At 43.8% G+C, this 20,801-nt stretch overlaps 1 protein-coding gene across 4 annotated transcripts in view; it reads left to right on the forward strand.

Moving 5' to 3' along the window:
* Positions 1-8,943: 8,943 nt before the first annotated feature.
* Positions 8,944-20,801, forward strand: part of LOC145359561 (retinaldehyde-binding protein 1-like) — a 40,284-nt gene continuing 28,426 nt past the window's right edge. Inside the window, exon 1 of one of the 4 annotated variants that reach the window (XM_080214223.1) lies at positions 8,944-9,137. The gene's annotated coding sequence lies outside the window, so the exon portion shown is untranslated. Of the gene's footprint in view, positions 9,138-9,220; positions 9,245-10,760; positions 10,786-20,801 lie in introns of those variants that run through there. The other 3 variants (XM_080214220.1, XM_080214221.1, XM_080214222.1) reach the window with 3 other exon arrangements.

Raw genomic sequence — 20,801 nt, forward strand, 5'->3', positions numbered from 1 at the left:
ATGCAAACATTGTTGCTGTGTAAAAAATGTAAGTGCACCACATCCATGCACTTGCATTTTTCACCATGACTCGAATATGATGGTCAAGATCAGGAATCCAAGCAGAGTCTGCTATTTTTCACTCATGGGTCATGGACATCGCTGGCTGGTCAGCATTTATTGCCCATCCCTAGTTGTCCTTGGAAGGCAGTTAAGAATCAATCACATTGTTGTGGCTCTGGAGTCAAATGTTGGTCAGGCCACGTAAGGACAGCAGATTTCCTTCCTTTTAGTGAGCCAATGAGTTTTTCTGACAATCAATAATAGTTTCATGGTCATCAATAGATTCTTAATTCCAGATTCTGTTTTATTTAATTCAAATTCCACCACCTGCTGTGGTGGGCTTTGAAATCGGGTCCCCAGAACATTAGCTAAGTTTTGGGATTAATAGTCCAGTGGTAATACCACTCAGCCATCGCCTGAAATGGGACAATAGCAAAGTGGGGCAGCACAGTGGCACAGTGGTTAGCACTGCTGCCTCACAGTTCCAGAGACCTGGGTTCGATTCCTGGCTTGGGTCACTGTCTGTGTGGTGTTTGCACATTCTCCTTGTGTCTGTGTGGGTTTCCTCTGGATACTGCGGTTTCCTCCCACAGTCCAAAGATGTGTAGGTTAGGTTGATCGGCTGTGCTAAATTGCCACTTAGTGTCGGGGGGACTAGCAGGATAAATATGTGGGCTTACGGGGATAAGTGCTGGGTGTGATTGTGATTGGCACAGACTCAATGGGCTGAATGGCCACCTTCTGCACAGTTGGGATTCTATGGTTCTATAAACGCAGTAAAAAGGCATGAGGAAGCAATTACATAACATAATAGAAACAAAGAGGGTAGGAGGAGACCATTTGGTCCTTTGAACCTGCTCCGCTATTCATTATGATTATGGCTGATCACCCAACTCAATAGCCTAATCCTGCTTTTTCCCTATAACCTTTGATCCCATTCTCCCCAAGTGCTATATCCAGCCACCTCTTGAATACATTCAATGTTTTGGCATCAGCTACTTCCTGTGGTAATGAATTCCACAGGCTCACCGCTTTCTAGGTGAAGACCCCTGGTTCTGGACATACCCACCATCGGGAATACCCTCCCTGCACCTGCCCTGTCTAGTCCTGTTACAATTTTATAAGTTTCTGTGAGGTTCCCCCCCTTCATTCATCTGAACTCCAGCAAAAACAATCCTAACTTAGCCAATCTCTCCTCATACATCAGTCCTGCCAACAAATGAAGTCAAAAATACTTTATTACACGGAACTCATTTGCTATTTAGACATTGGCAAAATGTGCTCGGTATCAGCATTTGAAGAACTTTCTTGCAAATTTTTTTTATATATTCGGGCTTTTGAGAACACTTTATAGAAACAATTCCACAGTTTCTGCTTCTTAAACTATGGCTGTGTGGAGAGAGTTGGCAGCTTGAAGAGAGCTTTGGTCAGGAATTACTGAGAATTAAGCTTTTAATCCTTTCTCTGCTTTATGTAACTCTGCTTTATGTAACATCACACTTGGTCCCCACCAACAATATTTCCTGACACTTCAGTCCTTGATCGATTTCTGAAACTCTGTCTTGCTAAATGTAAAACAACACAAAAGGGTCGTAAAAGTCAGCTTGTATATGAGAGTGTCGATGATTTAATTCACAGTTGTGACACAGGGCTCTTCTGGTCAGGAGCAGTTTCAGGTTCAACTCAGGGTAGAATGTCAATCTTTATAGAATCGTAGAATCCTAGTGTACAGAAGGAGACTATTTGGGCTGTGTCAGCTTTTTGTAAGAGTTATCTCATTAGTCCCACTCCTCTCTTTTTCTCTAAAACTTCTGTCAGTTTTCCTTTTTAATATATGTATTTTTAGTTAAAGATTAATTTTAAGTTTAAGTTTATTTATTAGCGTCACAAGTAGGTTTACATTAACACTGCAAGAAGTTACTGTAAAAAACTTCTGGTTGTCACACTCCGATGCCTGCTCGGGTACACTGAGGGAGAAATTAACATGGCCAATGCGTCTAAACAGCAAATCTTTCAGACTGCGGGAGGAAACCGAAGCACCCAGAGGAAACTCACGCAGACGCATGGAGACCCAAGCCAGGAATCGACCCCGGGTCCCCGGTGCTGTGAGGCAGCAGTGCTAACTATTGGATTAGATGGTGGCATTGTGATCATGTCATTTGACTAGTAATCTAGGCAATAATCTGGGGGCCTGGATTCAAATCCCACCAAGGCAGCTGGTGAAATTTAAATTCAATTAATTGGGCGGCATGGTGGCACAATGCTGTCTCACAGCGCCAGGGACCCGGATTCAATTCCAGCCTCAGGTGCCTGTATGTGTGGAATTTGCACATTCTCTCCGTGCCTGCGTTTCTTTCCTTCAGGTGCTCTGGTTTCCTTCCATACTCCAAAGATGTGCTGGTTAGGTCGACTGGCCATGCATTGGGATTGGCAGGGTAATTACAAGGGATTACAAGGATAGGGCCTCAGTATGATTGTCGTTGGTGCAGGCTCAATGGGCCAAATGGCCTCCTTCTGTATTGATTCTATAATAAGACGGGAGTTATAAAGCTAATCTCAGTAATGGTGACCATGAAACTATCATTAATTGTCACTGAAAACCCATCTGGTTCCTTAATGTCCTTCAGGGAAGGAAATCTGCCATCCTTACCTGGTCTGGCCTACTTGTCACTCGAGGCCCACAGCAATGCAGTTGAACTGCACTCTGCGGCCTTGCAAGTACCTCAGTTTAAGGGCAGATAGGATGGGCATCAAATGCTGACCTTGCCAGTAATGCCCACATCCCATTGGAAGAATTACAAAAACAGATTGTCTTTAAAAAGTGATGACTGAATCTGCTTTTTCAGTGCACTCCAGATTCTAATGATTTGCTACATGAAATAATTCATCATAATCTTTCACCAGTTATCATTATCTGTGCACAATTGGACCCAGTCTCCAGTGGAAGCAGTTTCTCCACTCCAGTCTTGCTCGAGATCAGACACGTTTCAGCCTTTGAATGTGAAATTCGACAACCCGGGCAAGTTTTTTGACAGGGGAGGCATCAGTAAAACTTGAATCTACACATACAATTTTCAGGATAAAGAATTCTGCCCAGCAACCAAAATGGCACATTCGAATAGAACAGCCCTCCCAATTCAAGATTGGTTCAGATCTCACATTAATTACCAGAATTGTTCTTGACCTTTCCTTGGTTTTGGTGACACCACTCCCCTCCCCCACAAACCCTTCCAGATTTTATTGCAAAATACATTAATTTACCCTTTAAAACAGTTCAATGACATTATCACTAATGGGAGGAGACTTTGAGCTCTGATGCCTGACCTAGATGGCACAGTATGCTGAACTTCGATAGACGTTGGCCAGAATTTTACCATCCCACCTGCCGCAGGAATCATAGTGGGGGGGCAGACAATGGAAAGTTGCCTTCAGGTGGGGTTTTTCGGAACGAGCATGGTCATACATCTGCCCGTTATCTCTTACTAGATTCTAATTTTAAGAGCCCAATTTCTTTTTTGCAAAAGCATACTTTATTTATAAAATCTGAAAGAAACATTACAAAAGATTTCAAACTGTTACAACAGGAAAGTGCAATGATATTCACATGTTTTAAAGTTTATTTGTTTGTGTCATAAGTAGGCTTACATTCACACTGTAATGAAGTTACTGTGAAAATCCCCTCGTCACCATACTCCAGCACCTGTTCGGGTACACTGAGGGAGAATTTAGCATGGCCAATGCAGCTAATCAGCATGTCTTTCGGACTGTGGGAGGATTATGAGAGGCATGGGCAGAATAGATAGTCAGAAGTGTTTTCCCAGGGTGGAAGAGGCAATTATGAGGGGGCATATGTTTAAGGTGTTGGGGGGGGAAGGTTTAAAGGAGATATACGAGGCGGGCTTTTTACACAGAGGATGGTGGGTGCGTGGAACTTGTTGCCGGGGGGAGGCGGTGGAAGTGGATATAATAGCGACTTTTAAGGGGTGTCTTGACAAATACATGAATAGGATGGGAATAGAAGGATAGGGGGTTGTAGCTAAATCGGGCAGCAAGGTCGGTGCAGGCTTGGAGGGCCTGTGCTGTAATTTTCTTTGTTCTTTAAAACTGGAGCACCTGGAGGAAACCCATGCAGGCATGGGGAGAATGTGCAAACTCCACACAGATAGTGACCCAAGCCGGGAATTGAACCTGGGACCCTGGCACTGTGAGGCAACTGTGCTAATCACTGTCCCACCATTCTGCCCCCCTAGATGTGCTCTGAGGTTCAGTAATGAGAACATGACAACCATTTCAATATTTTTATTACAGAGATCACAATTCTTTACCAACTACACACATCGGTCACATTGCACTCTGAGATTCTTCAATACATTTGCATAGAGTTAGGATTAAGAACATAGTCCTTGGGGGTTCTACATGGTTAGCAGCCCCTGGGTGAACATTGACTGAAAGGCCTTTACACAATGGCTTTCCCCATTGAACCTTGGCAGTGGCTGCCCCAGGCTTGAGTGCATCTCTCAGCACATAGTCCTAGACTTCGGACTGTGCCAGTCTGCAACTCTCGGTTGAGTGAGCCCAGTCATAGTGGATGAAAGTGTCGGGTGTGTTGCTGTCTCTTACTGAAGCCCTGGTATTGCCAAGTATTTCTTGCTGTCCAATGCAATCCTGGCTTCCCTCAGTTGTAACATCCTAATTAAGGCCATGGGAATCGTGCCCTATCGCAGGAGCTTATGGAAAGAGCTGCGAGTTGAAATTAGACCAATGAATTCTTTGGGAAAAACAAACAAAGGGCCATTCAGCTCCAGACAATGTGTTTATTTGCAATCCTTATTTACAGAGTAAATGAAAGGGCACCCAAAGTACGCAGCAAGTTTGCTAACACTTAATTGGAAAGAGGAAGGGAAAATATCACAAGAAACAAACAAATGGCTTCTAAACTTTGAAACAGGTTTATTTTAAAACACGCTCCGTTAGACAAAAATGAAGAGCTGAAATGCTTTTTTCATTTAAAGCCTCAGTCACTATCCCAAACCATAGATAGATAATTCCAACTAAAACAAGGCTTTCATGGAATTATACACTGAAATTCTACCACCTCATCTTCCACGGAATCAGAGCGTGCGAGGTGCGGACAACGGAAATGTCCGTTGACCTTGGGCGGGAATTTCCGATCTTGTTTGAGCGAGACCTTAAAATCCTGCCCATAGAATCCCTACACTACAGAAAGAGGCCATTTGGCCCATCAAGCCTGCACTGACAACAATCCCACCCAGACCCCATCCCCGCACATTTACCCTGCTAATCCCTCTGACATTAAGGGGCAATTTAGCATGGACAATCAACATAATCTGCACATTTTTGGAGTGTGGGAGGAAACCAGAGTACCCAGAAAAAACACACGCAGACACGGCAAGAACATGCAAACTCCCCACAGACAGTCACCCAAGGCTGGAATTGAACCTGTGTCCCTGGCACTGTGAGGCAGCAGTGTTAACCATTGTTAATAATGTGAAATGTTTTCCACATCATGGTGTGAAAGCAGAGCAGAAAAGTGCCCCTACAAGAAAATAAAGAGTCTACGAGCACAAAGGACAGAATAATTAAGAAAAAATATGAAGGCGGGAATGATATTGTACAATGTGAGGATTGGCAGTTGCTCAACATGAAATACTGTGACACATACAATGCCACCACATACCAAAGAAGCAGCTCGTTGAAGATGTGATCAGAGAGGAGTCACACTGGCAGTTGGATCAACGTTAAGGGTCTGTGGACTATGTCATTCACTGTCTGGGCTTTTGTGTTTACCACATTCAACACAAAAATGGCAACAATGCACGGAGGAACCAAGTTAGGAATAACGATGGAATAGTGATAGAATGATAGAATCCCTACTGTGCAGAAGTAGACCATTTGGCCCATTGGTTCTGCACCAATTTTCCAACACAGCATCCCACCCAAGCCCTATCCTCATAGCCCCACATATTTTCCCAGCTAATCCCTCTAACCTACACATCTTTTCACACTAAGAAGCAATTTAGCATGGTCAATCTACCTAACCTGCACATCTTTGGACTGAATTTGTAATCACACTGTTCTTTTCATCTTTGAAACTTCAGGTCAGTCTGATTTCAGAGTGGGTGAAGATTTTTCTTAGTGTTCTGACAATATAAGGAGGGACAACCTTCACAGGCAAAGTGGTGGCTCAAACCATGTAAAAATCATGCATTGTGGCAATTTTAATTATGGGCAGAATCTTACATCTCCTGCTGGTGGGTAGGCAGGCAGGAGTGGGGGGGAGTTGTGATTCGGGTGTGGGGTGAATGTGGAGGGAGTGTGGGGGTAATGTGGGGGGTAGTGTAAAGATCAGGTGTTGGGGTTGGGGGAAGTGTGAGGTAGTGTGGGGATCTGGTGTGGGGGTTGGGTATGGAGGGGTGGGGGAATGTGGGGGTGATGGGGGTGTGTGAGCGAGGAATGTGGCAGTGGGGAACTGTGGGGGTCAGGTCACACCAGGTTCCCTTCTACCCTTATCTTTCTGCGATTTTACTTAGAGATGGATGAGGCTTATACACTGGTTCACCCACCACCCCCCCACTCCCCCCTCACATCCAGCCCCAATTGAAGCCCTTAGGTAATAACAACTTAAAGGCTATTTCCCACCCAGCCTCAATTTTCAGGCTGGCGTGAGGAGTTCTGGAGCAGGGAGTTCAGCAGCATGGTGGCACAGTGGTTAGCACTGCTGCCTCACAGTTGCAGGGACCTGGGTTCCATTCCTGGCTTGGGTCACTGTCTGTATGGAGTTTGTACATCTTCCCTGTGTCTGCATGGGTTTCCTCCAGGTGCTCTGGTTTCCTCCCACTGTCCAAAGATGTGTAGGTTAGGCGGATTAGCCAATGGTAAATGCATGGGCTTATGAGCAAAGGGCAGGGGAGAGGGCCTGGGCATGATACTCTGTCAGAGAGTCAGTGCAGACTCAATGGGCCAAATGGCCTCTGCTGCACTGTCGAGGTTCTATGGCTGGAATTTTGCCTGCCACGGAAATCGTTGAAAGGTCGGGTTGGAATTTTCCAGTTTTGGGACGAGCGAGGTTGTAAAATCCCATCTATATTGTCTCGTATGTTCTTCCTACCAGAGTTGATAAACCTAGATCTGAGATATTAAAATTAAGTAAGATGTGGCTCTGGCTCACAAGAAAGACAAAGAACACTTAACAATGCAGTGACTGAGTGTTTAAACAATGATGAGTTTGACACTCAGTTTGAGGAGGACACTGAGTCATGACAGGTCAATATTATATGCCCTTGGAGTGAAAGGTCTATTCGCTGTGACCATCTAAGAAAACTCCTAAATCTGAAGCCTTTCAAACAAAGCGGTGACTGAACTTGACAGTTTTAAAAGCAGCTGTGTTTACACATTAAATTGAAATGTTCAGACAGATGGAAAGCAAAACAGAAATTGCTGGAAAATTTCAGCAGATCTGAAGCTTCCATGGAGAGAGAACAGAGCTACATCTTGAGTCGAGATGAACTTTCCAGAGGTATTTTAAGACCAATCTGTAAATCACCAGATCAGCTCCCCTTCAGAAAGGAGTTATCCCAAGATAGTGGGGATGTGGTGTTGTAGTGGTATTATCACTGGACTAGTAATCCAGAGACCCAGTGCAATGCTCTGAGGACCTGGGTTTGAATCCCACCGTGGCAGATGGTGAAACTGAAATTCAATTTTTAAGAGAGTCGTGTAGTTGTTATCACATTCGGCTGATAGGCGGAAGGTCCCTGGTTCGAAACCAGGCAGAAGCATTTGTACATACTTTGGGCCAACACCATGGCACAGTGGTTAGCACTGCTGCCTCACTGTGCCAGGGACATGGGTTCAATTCTGGCCTTGGGTCACTGTCTGAGTGAAGTTTGCACATTCTCTACCAATCTGTATGGGTTTTCTCTGGGTGCTCCCGTTTCCTCCCACACTCCAAAAATCTGCGGGTTAGGTTGATTGGCCATGCAAAATTGCCCCTTAGTGTCAGGGAATTAAATATGTGAGGTTATGGGGATAGGGCCTGGGTGGGATTGTGGTTGGTGTAGACTCGATGGGCTGAATGGCCTCCTTCTGCATTGTAGGGATTCTATGATTCTATGAATCTATGAAATCTGGGAAGTCTAATGATGACGAAGAAACCATAGTCGATTGTCGTAAAAATCCATCTGGTTCACTAATAACCTCCAGGGAAGGAAATCTGCCACCCTTACCTGGTCTGGCCTACATGTGACTCCAGAACTGCAGCACTGTGGTTGACTCATCAATGTCACTCACAGAAGCCACTCAGTTCAAGGGCAATTAGGGATGGGCACTAAATGCTGGCCCAGCACGTCCCATGAATGAATAAAAAAAGAACTTTCCACAATAGTACAGAAAAGCTTTTCTACGGTGCCATGTTAGTAAAGTTTGCTTTGGTTCCTGAAGATATGTTTTCTTAACTAACAATCACCCTCAAAGGAAGAAACCTCATACATAAAAATGAACTTAATGAGGATGCCTATTAAGCAAATTTAGATTTGTTCTCAACCCTAAGGTTTATACAAAGCTAAATAAAATGATCTCCTTGGTAACCTGGTGAGAAAAAGCTTTGATATTTCTATCTGACTGAATTTCAATGGGAAGGCAATTCTTATGACATTAGTATTGGAGTTCAAGAAAGCATCCACCAGCTGTTCTGTTTTTCATTAAAGTTATCAGCTACTGTCGACCAGAAAAATGTCCTATAGCTGGCACTTCTACTGATAATAAGACTTGGAATCCGTACAAGTTATTTTCCTTACACAATCAACGCCCATCCCCTATCCCTTCCCACCACAGCTCCCCCCCACCATCCTTTCCACCTGCAGTACATGAATGGAAGGCTTGCTGTCTTAGGCTGACTTAATTAAAAGTTGTTGTGAGTAATGCCTTGTGACAATCTAATCCACATCAACTGACCCAACAAAGCTTTCTCCTGAAGATCTCTGCTTCCCAGTTGTGTCGAACTCCTAGCAGAACTTGGTGCCTTCCTTTGCCTGAGTACTGTGAGCTAACCACTCTCTTCTGTCTGCCAATACCCGGTGAGTGACAAGGATTTCTAAATATCCAATGGGTTTACTCAACCTTATCAAATAGAACTTGGGGGCACTTTTACCAGTTTGGCAAAGGAACCTGTTGATGATTCCAGGTAAAATAGATACATTCTGTTGTAAGCACATTGGGAGTGAATGGATAAGCTTTGCATTAATTGTGTAATAAATCAGTGCTTAAGTAAAATGCTTAAAATCATTGGAAACCAGTGGATACTTTGCAAGTCTGGTATAGTGCCAAAACATTTTAGAAATAGACAGCAGATCTCTTAGGGAACAAATATTTTAAATGTTAAAGTTCAAACTCTTCATGGAACTGTTCTGATGGAGTCCCAGCTGAAACCTTTCTCTTTTAGGTCGTGTATTTTCAGCATTTTGCATCTCAGATTTCCTGCATTCATGGGTTTACTTTATTCCCCTGTCTTTCCTCTTTACACTAAAACACATTTTAGGCCATCTATCAGATCAAACAGATGCTCTCAGAATGTACTTACGCTATTCTGCATTTTTTAAGACTCCAACAATACGTTATTTGTGAATCTGCTGCTTCGCCTGTGCATGGCTGAATCCTGTGACCTACAACAAAAGTGCTTTGAACTACCGAGTAACAGGAAAAGTCTTGTAGGAATCGCAGCTTAGTTACTTTCTAGCAAAGTAAGAAGTCTCACAAAACACCAGGTTAAAGTCCAACAGGTTTACTTGGAATCACGAGCTTTTGGAGCGCTGCTCCTTCATCAGGTGAGTGATCAGGTTTATCAGGTGAGACTCCTTACTGTGCCCATCCCAAGTCCAATGCCAGCATCTCCACTTGTAGGAAAATTACTTTCATCTGGGGCCTTTGATACAATGTTTGATTGGATTGTTGCTCATTTATCTGCAGCATGGTAATGTTTAGTAACGTAGGAATTAATATTATAATTATAAATCTGCTATATATCATTCATGTGATATAAGATAAAATATTACTAAATGTATTACTAAAACATCAGGCAAAGCATTCAATGTGATTAGTAAATGGCAATTGTAACGTTTTGTGTATGATTAAAGTTCCTCAAATCTTGTCTCAGTGGCTGAAGCGATTAGATACAATAGAGATATTAAAAGCCATTCTAAAATTCAGGTTGGGTGCATAGTATGACAGGAAGGATGGCTGTGGCACAATGCTATGATGGACCAGCAGGCCTCCAGCATCATTTCTCAGTACTGAGTTTACTGTGACCAGCCTCTTGTGGTAGAATGTTTGCTACAATTGGTCTTAAAACCTGTGGGCTAGGGAGTGGGGGGAAAAAAGTCAAGAGTCCGGCTCATTGGCTGTGAGCCCTGTTGGAATGTACAAGCTGTGAATATTAGCCAATCATAGAATCCCTATAATGCAGAAGGTGGCCATTCGACCCATCTAACCTGCACCAACAATCCCACCCAGCCCCTATCCCTGTAAGTCCACGTACTTATCCTGCTCATTGCCCTGACACTGAGGGGCAATTTAGCATAGCCAATCAGCCTAAACCGCACATCTTTGGAGTGTGGGAGGAGACTGGAGTACCCGGAGGAAACCCACACACACACGGGGAGAATGTGCAAACCCCACACAGACAGTGACCCAAGGTCAGATTTGAACCCAGATCCCTTGAGCTGTGAGGTAAGAGTGCTAAACGCTGTGCCACCATGCTGCACTTTGCTTCTCGATGACATTTCCTGTCATTTAGTAATTCGCAGGCACTAACTTGACCTTTTGGCACAGGTACTGATGACAGTTGGCACTTGTCAGACATCTTACCTGAAAGAGTCAGTCAGTCCCTTGAAGAGAAAGTATGCAAATTCACCAAATAGGAAACTACATCTAATATATTTAGTTAACAGGAAAATACTAAACTGTAATACATTTGTCTATTTGCTGCAAAATCACTATAATTGTATAATTTTACAGAAGTGTTTACTATTGGTTGGATGTTTGGGTGAGTGACTTCTATAGATCCATGTTAGTAGAAAATTAGAATATTATTGTTGATACCTTTGGGGATTTGACCTAAAGAGGGAGGTGTGGTGACACTGCTGCCTCACAGCACCAGGGACCCGGGTTCAATTCCAGTCTCGGGTGACTGTCTGTGTGGAGTTTGCACATTCTCCCTGTGTCTGCGTGGGTCTCCTCTGGGTGCTCCAGTCTCCTCCCACACGCCAAAGATGTGCAGTTTAGGTGGATAGGCCATGCTAAATTGCCCCTTAGTGTCAGGGGGATTGGCAGGGTAAATAACGTGGGATTACGGGGATGGGGCTTGAGTGGAATTGTTTTCAGTACAGGTTCGATGGGCCGAATGACTTCCTTCTACACTGTATGGATTTGATGATTGTGACAGATCAGGGGCAGAAGGATGTAACATGCATGAGAATACACTGCAGTTCTAGGATGCAAGTGCCGAGGTGCGGGTATGATTCACCTATTCTGTTAAGTTGGTCTTTTCAGCATTGCTGCTTTAGAAGGTTGGCTAGTGAAGAGTTAACAGTTCCTGATGCTAAGGACATCACTCTATTTTCCACTTCATAGATTTTCCCTGTAAGTTTAACCAGAATTGTCAGAGAACAGGATTATTTTAGCATGGATTTTCATTTAAGTCTTTTAATTTATTTTAAAATGCATTGTAATAAAGTACCTGTGTATATATAATCACAAAACATTAATATAGTCACAGGCGTTACAATGACAGCATACTGTTCATCTTGTATATACGTTGTAGAACCATTAATGGTTACATCATCACAGTGTCAACACCCTTTGATACATGCTTGGGAAACTGATACTTTTTTTAAAAAAATGCATTAATAAGAGCAGGATCTAATGATGTTACTCACCTGGAGTGTGGCGGCTGGGGAATTTCACAGTGACTTCATTGCCATGTTAATGTAAACCTACTTGTGACACTAACGAATAAATAATTTTTCATATCAGCTCAGTTAGCACTTTGACTTAGAAGGCTAAATGATACTGCATGGCCAGAGGTTCATCATTCCCAGCTCTGTGCAGAAAAATTATACTTAGCAACTTCACTAAGGGCACTACTCTTAGGGATCATTTCTATAGTCTCAGCCTTTTGGCTAAGATCAAGTGTAGTATCGACATGCTGTGCTGGGTTGAAGTCATTAGGTTACATTTCAGCTTCATTTGAAACAATTTTTAAAAGGGGCATCTCGGCCTTTTGGCTAAGATGCAATTAGATCAAGCCTTGGAAGTGGAGCGATACCTACTCCAATCAGCTTGGATCATGTAGATCAAGCCCAAGACAGGAGGTGAGAGCCCTGTCTTTTCAGCTTGGATCGGGAATGTCCCAACTTGTTGGGACTCTCAATTGGCTTTAATTTGACTTGATTGGATTGGAATAAAGTTTAAAAAAAAACTCAGGGTGGAAGCGTCAAAGTGGAGGGTAAAGGAACTGTACTGGCCCTCAATATATTGGCCCTCAGTGTACCAGAGCGGGAGTGTGGCGACTGGGGGATTTTCACAGTAACTTCATTGCAGTGTTAATGGAAACCTACTTGTGACTCTAATAAATGAAGTAAATTAAACTAAATCTCCAAGAGGCATTTGGGATTTGAACAAGACCGAGACTTCAGTGCAGCACTGAGGCATTAAATAAATTGTGATCTTCGGTGAGCTAATAAAACCCAGTCTCATCTGTGTTTTTAGGTGGATGTTAAAGATTCTGTGAGTTCACAAAGCAGCAGGGAGTTCATCCAATGTTTTAGGTGACAACCCCTCTCTCCTCCAAAACAGATTAGCAGATCATTCAGTATATTTGCTGTTGGAATGGTTTATCTGAGCACTTGCCTAGATAACATGGATAGCATACTTAAAACATAACTCACAGGTTGTAAAGTTAGACCGAAGAAGCGAGTATTTTAGCTCCTTTTCACCACCCAGTAGGTTTTGATGCCCCATGTATCATGTAAGGTGATTTTGGCATGACGGCACAGTGGTTAGCACTGCTGCCTCACAGCACCAGGGACCGGGGTTCGATTCCTACCTTGGGTAACTGCCAGTGTGGAGTCAACATGTTCTCCCCATGTCTGCGTGGGTTTCCTCCAGGTGCTCCGGTTTCCTCCCACGTTCCAAAAGATGTGCTGGTTAGGTGCATTGGCCGTGCTAAATTTTCCCTCAGTGTACCCGAACAGGCGCAGGAGTGCGACGACCAGCGAATTTTCACAGTAACTTCACTGCAGTGTGAACATAAGCCTACTTGTGACACTAATAAATAAACTTTAAACTTAAACTTATAAATCCAAATTATTTCTTTTATCTCTAATGTTGGCAGAAAATTGCCAAATCACGACATGTAAACCTGCAAATCACAAGACCTGCAAATTAATCTTGTTTCTTCACATGTAAATGTGAAGAAACAATATTAATTTGCAGGTTTTGTTTTCCCCTAGAGGCAGCCAGGTTAACATGTTTTTTTTCTAATTGTTGTGACCTATAGCCAGGTTGAAGACAGTGTGATAAAGGCTTCAAAAAGTGAAATAAGAATTAACAGCAGAAAATCTGAGAATACCATAAAGAGACAAGGACAGGGTAAAAGATCCAATATCAGTGAAAATGGAACCAAAAGTTTGCAACTACAGCAATGAATGGAGGGGGAGGGATTTGGTGGGGGGACTTGGGTCAGGATGTGGATAGACCATTGGTGATTGACTCTAGATCAGCAGCATCTAGATCACTGGATGAGCAGAAATGTGTCCTCTTTTCGCCTACTCTCAAGGTAATAGGACTCTGGTGGAGTATAATTCTCTATATGGAGACTGATAGGCATTGCTACTATACTGGGTAGTCTCTCCTGGTTTGATCTGAATCTATTGTCATGAGAATGTGGGAGATTCCTGTGCAGGGACCCATCGAGTCACACTGCCTCTCTGACAGAGCATCTTTCTCAGGCCTGCCATCCGCCATATCTCTTAACCCCATTCATTTACCTCCCTAATCCCCCGAGCCTACACATCTTTGGACAGTAAGGAGAAATTTAGCATGGCCAATCCAACTCCACATCTTTGGACTGTGAGAGGAAACCAGAGCACCTGGAGGAAATCCATGCAGACACAGGGAGAATGTGCAAGTCACCAAAGGCCGAAATTGAACCCGGGTCCCTGGCGGTGTGGAGCAGCTGTGCTAACCATGGTGCCACCATGCCACCCAAGACTGAAATAATGGAGCTGACAGCGACTGTATTTCACAATTCTCATCATGTGCTGTGGAATGATATTACTAGCTTGGCACGCTGACTATACATGTATACCCACACAAGATAACAAATCATTTTGGAATAACAGTACGACCTAACAACAATTTTATAGACTCCCTGCTTGTAACTTCAAAAACAGTTTGTGGCAGTCAACTCCACAATTCCAGCCACCTTCTATGTAAAGAAATTCAGCATGACCAACACACCTAACCCGCGCATCTTTGGAGAGTGGGAGGAAACCGGAGCACCTAGAAGAAATCCACGCAGACAAGGGGAGAATGTGCAAACTCCACACAGGCAGTGATTGGAATTGAACCTGGGTCCCTGGAGCTGTGAGGCAGCAATGCTAACCACAGAGCCACCATGCCATCTTCAAGTGATTTGGTCTCATGTGGATCTCCTGAATAAAGATAGTAAAATGACATTGCAGCACAAGTGACGTTCTTGGGCTGTGATATTCCATTGTTGTACAGTGTGAGCCCTATAGCCTAAAAGTGATAGGTAACCGTCCTGTGCCTGTTCTTCATTAAAATGGTGGGAGATAAGAATGCTGCTTCTGCTTAATTCCCACTCTCCCAGCCCTGTGATCTGGGTGCAATTCCCTCCAGGAATGTGTGAGTTTAGAACCCAGCTCAAGATCTCACAAGACAAGATAATGATTTCATGGGTGAGTAAACACCAACCTCCACGTCAAAAACCTTTCTTTGAGAGGTAATGCTATTCAGTTTATGAAATCACATGTTCGTAGAATTTGATTTAGGAATCATTTCAATGATTCTATATAAAGAACTTTCTCTAATTTTCACTTCCAGTCTTAATGAGATTATTTTATAATTCACAATCCTCGAGTATGTTCCCATACGTTGGCAGCCACTTCTCCCAAAAGGCCACCATTGATGAGGAGATCCAACATGGAATCAGCTGTGGGTGACTGACAGCAAAGACCTCTGCAAGTCAACAAAAGTCTTATTGTACAGAGCAGCTGTTGTTACCACTCTCCTGTGTATACTGTGTTGCAGCAACATGTAAGAGTGCTGGAGAAATCCCATCATCAAACTCTGCTGCATTCCCCAGATTCAAAGGGAGGACAGTTGAACAAACATTAGTGTCCTTCTTGAAGCCGGCTCCACAACACTCAGGTAAAACTCCTGCAAAATCAATCACGCTGGACTGGACACTGTGTTCAAATTGCTGGCAAGTGTCTCTCCTGCCAAGTCTTGCTTTTTTCAACTGTCAAATGGTCAGCACCTTGTCAACACCCACAGTCCCACAAATGCCAACCAGCTTGCCATAAACACAGTCAGAAGATCTCAAAGTGCAGCAGTGTTGGCATGAATGACTGGGAGGAACTACTAACAGTTCAAAATGCTACAACTTGTCCATCAAGCTGCACTGTGCTTTTAAGCCCAAATGCCTTGATGATGCAGCAGAGTGGCGATAAAGAAGGAAAGAAAAGGCAGCAAGGATCCCACTACCATGTGGCATGTCCTGCCCCCTATGTATCCAAAGGTCTGCGAGTCAAGAATGATGGGGATCATGATGACTCATGGCAGAAACCTGTGACCCGTAGAAGTCGCTCTCGAATGGAGGAACAACTGATGCAGACACCGTGAGAACTAAATAACACAGAAATATTAATTGGATTATTGTAGGCTATGCGAAAGCAAGTTAGCAGTTAAATGATTAGCCTTTTAAAGAATACCAGTCTTGGGGTATGGACGTTGTTGGCAAGATTGGTTGGCATTTGTTGCCCATCAATCACTATGGAGGCCTTCACCTTGGAGTGTCCAAGTCTGAATGGTAAAGACACTCCCACAATGCTGTTAGGCTGTGAGTGGCAGTAAAACACAACTAAGTATTCAGAGAGATTGTAAAACAATCGTCAATAAGAGAAAGTTGGAATCGCAAGCTAAAAAAGGCAGCTGAGTGTGGTCACCCTCTCCTGTGTTAATTCTGGCATTGTTTCAAGTGGCATTTTCGGAACAACAAAACATATTTCTAAAATAATTGACTAGGAAACAGTTTACAGTCTCCGATATCCTTTCCCCAGATTCTCTCCTGACACATCATGTTTAGGGAAATATCAAATTACATTTCGGAAATGGACCTGTCTCCTTCTGACCTCTTCCTGAGATTAAAGCCAATCCTCGGAGCATTTCCAGTTGACAGCAATTTCCACTTTAGAAGATAATATTTGAATGAAATAAGTTTAATTGAAAGGAAAATCTGGAATATTCCACAAAGCAGCATGACTGCAGCAGTGGAAATAGAAACCATACAGTGCAGAAGGAAGCCATTCGGCCTGTCAAGTCTGCATCAGCAACAATCCCACCCAGGCCCTATCCTCGTAACCCCACATATTTACCCTGCTAGTCCCTCTGACACTAAGGGACAATTTAGCATGGCACATCTTTGTACTGTGGGAGGAAACTGAAGTACCAGGAGGAAACCCACACAGATACGGTGAGAAAGTGCAAAAATAGTGACCCAAGCCAGGAATTGAACCCAGGTCCCTGGAGTTGAAGGCAGTGCTAACCACTGTGCCATCATGCCATCCCAAAATGAAAGTGATGTACAGTAATCAGGAGTGTGTCGAATCCAAGACAATCAGGAATGGACAAAACACAGTGATCACTGGATCCAGAGAAATCAGGGAGGATGGATCTAGAGGGATCAGTGGTGGAACGTGTCCAAAGCAATCAGAGGTTGACTGGGTCCAGAGGGGTGAATGGGATCTAGAGCAAATAGGGTGGACAGGTTTACAGTAACCAAGGTTGGACCAGATCTAGAGTAATCGGGGAGGATTGGATCCATGAAAGGGATTCTTTGGTATTTTCATAGAGTAAGATGAGCAGCGATAATCTAGAATCACTGACACATAAAGCAAGGTATTTGAGAATTTTCCTGGTCTCCCATATGGCCATTTATGCATCACAGTGATGTACTATCATCCTCAAACTCACAGAAGTGTTTATTAACAAAGAAAGACTTTCCAAATCAGAACATTGAAATGATTCCTAAATCAAGTTCTACGAACATCTGACTTCATAAACTGAATAGCATTACCTCTCAAAGAGAGGTTTTTGATGTGGAGGTTGGTGTTTACTCACCCACGAAATCATTACTTTGCCTTATGAGATCTTGAGCTGGGTTCTAAACTCACACATTCCTGGTGGGAATTGCACCCAGATCACAGGGTGGGAGAGTGGGAATTAAGCAGAAGCAGCATTCTTATCTCCCACCATTTTAATGAAGAGAAGGCACAGGACTGTTACCCATCACTTTTAGGCTATAGGGCTCGCACTGTACAACAATGGAATATCGCAGCCCAACAACATCATTTGTGCTGCAATGTCGTTTTACTATCCTTATTCAGGAGATCCACATGAGACCAAATCACTTGAAGATGGCATGGTGGCGCTGCGGTTAGCATTGCTGCCTCACAGCTCCAGGGACCCAGATTCAATTCCGGCCTCGGAGTTTGCACATTCTCCCCGTGTCTGCATGGGTTTCCTCTGGGTGCTCTGGTTTCCTCCCACTCTCCAAAGATGCGCGGGTTAGGTGTGTTGGCCATGCTGAATTCCTCTTAGGTTCCCAAAATGTGTAGGTTAGGGGGAAATTAACGGGGTAAATACGTGGGGTTATAGGGCTAGGGTCTGGCTGGGATGCTCTGATGGAGAGTTGGTGCAGACCCAATGGACCAAATGGCCTCCCTCTGCACTGTGGGGATTCTGAGATTCAATGACAGAGATTGTGGAGTGATATGAAGAGGCCAAGGTCAGTTTAGCAAGTTCTATTTTCTATGGAATCTTTGTGAACTAGAAGCAGGAGTTCTGCCCTAGAACCTTGCAAAGAACCTTGAGGCTCCAGATAGACCTGTCCCTCCCTCCCATCACCAGAATCAGTTGGCAAACCATCTCCCTAGTGCCAGCCTTATGCCAGCTGGAGACCAACGTCCTCAGGTGTCCGAGCCAGTTGTTGCTGCAGCCCCTGACTCCCACCAGTTCTGGGTAAGACATTGTCTTGCCCTGGCGCTAAAAAGGCCAGGACCTCACACTGAACGCTGTACAAATGTTCTCTCCTGTCCCATGCCCCCTACTGCCCCGAACTTCCCTTCAATTTAAAATCGATCTCGGCTTTGTATTGTTTTTCCTTCTGGGGAATTATGGGAAAAAGCTACTCTTTTATCATTCCTTAGGCCTGGTCTCTCCATTGATTGAGTGGCTGGGTGAGTTTAACTGTTCCTGTTCTGTGCTAATCTTTTCAAGAAGAAATTGCACGTAGCTCTTGAGGCTAAAGGGATGGAGGGATATGGGGTGAAAGTGGGATCAGGATATTGAACTTGATGATCAGCCATGAATGGCAGACCAAGCTCGAAGGGCTGAATGGCCTACTCCTGCTTCTATTTTCGATGTTACAGGGGCTGATTTTTAATGGGCTTATCTAGCTTCTTTCTCTCCTTACAAATAATGATTCAGTATCTTCTTCAATGCTGCATTCAATTCCACATTGTTCCTTTCTTGTGGTGAAGCATTCCACATTCTGATAACACTTGTCATGATAAAGGATTTTTCTTATCTCCCCTTAATGTATCCGGTGATTATCTTGACATGAGAATCTCTTGAGCTTGATTTTGCTGGCAGTGAAATAATCTATTTATGTGTTTGTTTTGCCATTGCCTTTCATCACTGAGTTACAATAGGTGGCTGGTTATATCTTCTATCTCACTGTGTGCACAATGGGCCACTACTTCTGGTAGGAAGTTAATGAGTAAAACTTGGCAGACAGGGCATTTAGCTAGCTTGGCAGGATTGACTATAACTCAACGTTCATCACAGAATCACTGCAGTGCAGAAGGAGGCCATTTGGCCCTTCGAGTCTGCACCGACAATGATCCCACCCAGGCCCTATCCCTGTCACCCCATACATTTACCCTGTTAATCCCTCTGACACTAAGGAACAATTTAGCATGGCCAATCAACATAACCCACACATTTTTAGAGTGTGGGAGCAAACCAGAGCACCCACAAAGACATTGGGAAAACTCTATATAGGCAATAACCTAAGCCCCTAATCCCATAACTCCATATATTTATCTTGCTAATCCCCCTGACGCTAAGGGTCAATTTAGCATAGCCAATCCACCTAACCCGCACATCTTTGGAGTGTAGGAGGAAACTGGAGCACCTGGAGGAAGCCTCCGCAGACATGGGCAAGAATGTGCTAAGTCCACACAGACAGTCACCCCAAGCTGGGAATCAAACCTGGGTCCCTGGCGCTGTGAGGCAGCGGTGCTAACCACTGTGACATCATGCCACCTGTGATGGCACCAATACATGTTTGGATCTGCGTCTGTATATCTGTAGCATCCTTGCTCCCTAAGCACTTTTCTGTGAGTGCCAGTTAGCTGTTCAACTGTGAAGGGCATCACAGCAGGACATCTTCCTCTGTCCTTGCTTTTCATCCACAAAGATGCCCACTTTCCATTGGGAATCACTGGGATGACAGCTAATTACTGGAATCCTGGATGTGTTCTTCCCCGTGAGAGGTATAGAGCCCGACAAAAGGATCAGTTACAATCCTGAAGTAATATTGCTGAGAAGATTTAGTTTTTGCAGAATTTTAACTTTATTTTCAATCATAAATTTGTATATTGCTTTGGTTAAATATGAATTTCACCTTCTCTGCCTCAATTATAAGCCCTTTGAATAATCTGGAGACAGAAGAATTCAGGAATGTGCAAAGTAGCAGATAAGGATTGCCATTCTAAGATATATTTTAGATGACAATTCTGTTCCATCTCCTCACTGTTATACAATTCCCCAAAGTCATATTGTTAGCAGCGTGTAACAAGAGTACACTTGTAGTGAAAAGGTTCAGTTGCTGTAGTTCCAGATGACCTTAGGCTGCTCTCCCCTTCAAAGGGGAAGACTGCTTGGAATGCATTGCCTGGGAATGTGGAAGAAGTGAGATGCCTCACATCCTTTAACAAATACCTGGATGAGTACTTGGCATGCCACAACATTCAAGGCTATGGGCCAAGTGCTGGTAAGTGGGTTTAGGTGGGCAGGTCACAGCATTTCATGCATCAGTGCAGACTCGATGGGCTGAAGGGCCTCTTCTGCACTGTATTATTCTGTGATTCTGGTGGTGATTTAACCCGAGGATCACCACACCTCAGGAAGGTTGAAAAGGCAAGTCTTCATGAATAACCTCAGCTTGTACAGGAACTGAACCCACGCTGTTGGCATCACTCTGCATTATGAGCCAGTCATCCAGCCAACTGAGCTAACCAGCCCACAAGACTTGTAGTGAGTAAACACTGTATAGCACAGTAGAGTCCAGCTAAACACAGAGACAAGGCTTATACTGAGTAACTCATAATGGTGTGGTAAATTAGAGAGTGTTACAATTGAAAACCTTAAAATGA

Source organism: Carcharhinus amblyrhynchos, chromosome 28 (assembly GCF_965287045.1).
Source record: "Carcharhinus amblyrhynchos chromosome 28, sCarAmb.v2.hapA, whole genome shotgun sequence".
Taxonomy (NCBI): Eukaryota; Metazoa; Chordata; class Chondrichthyes; order Carcharhiniformes; family Carcharhinidae; genus Carcharhinus; species Carcharhinus amblyrhynchos.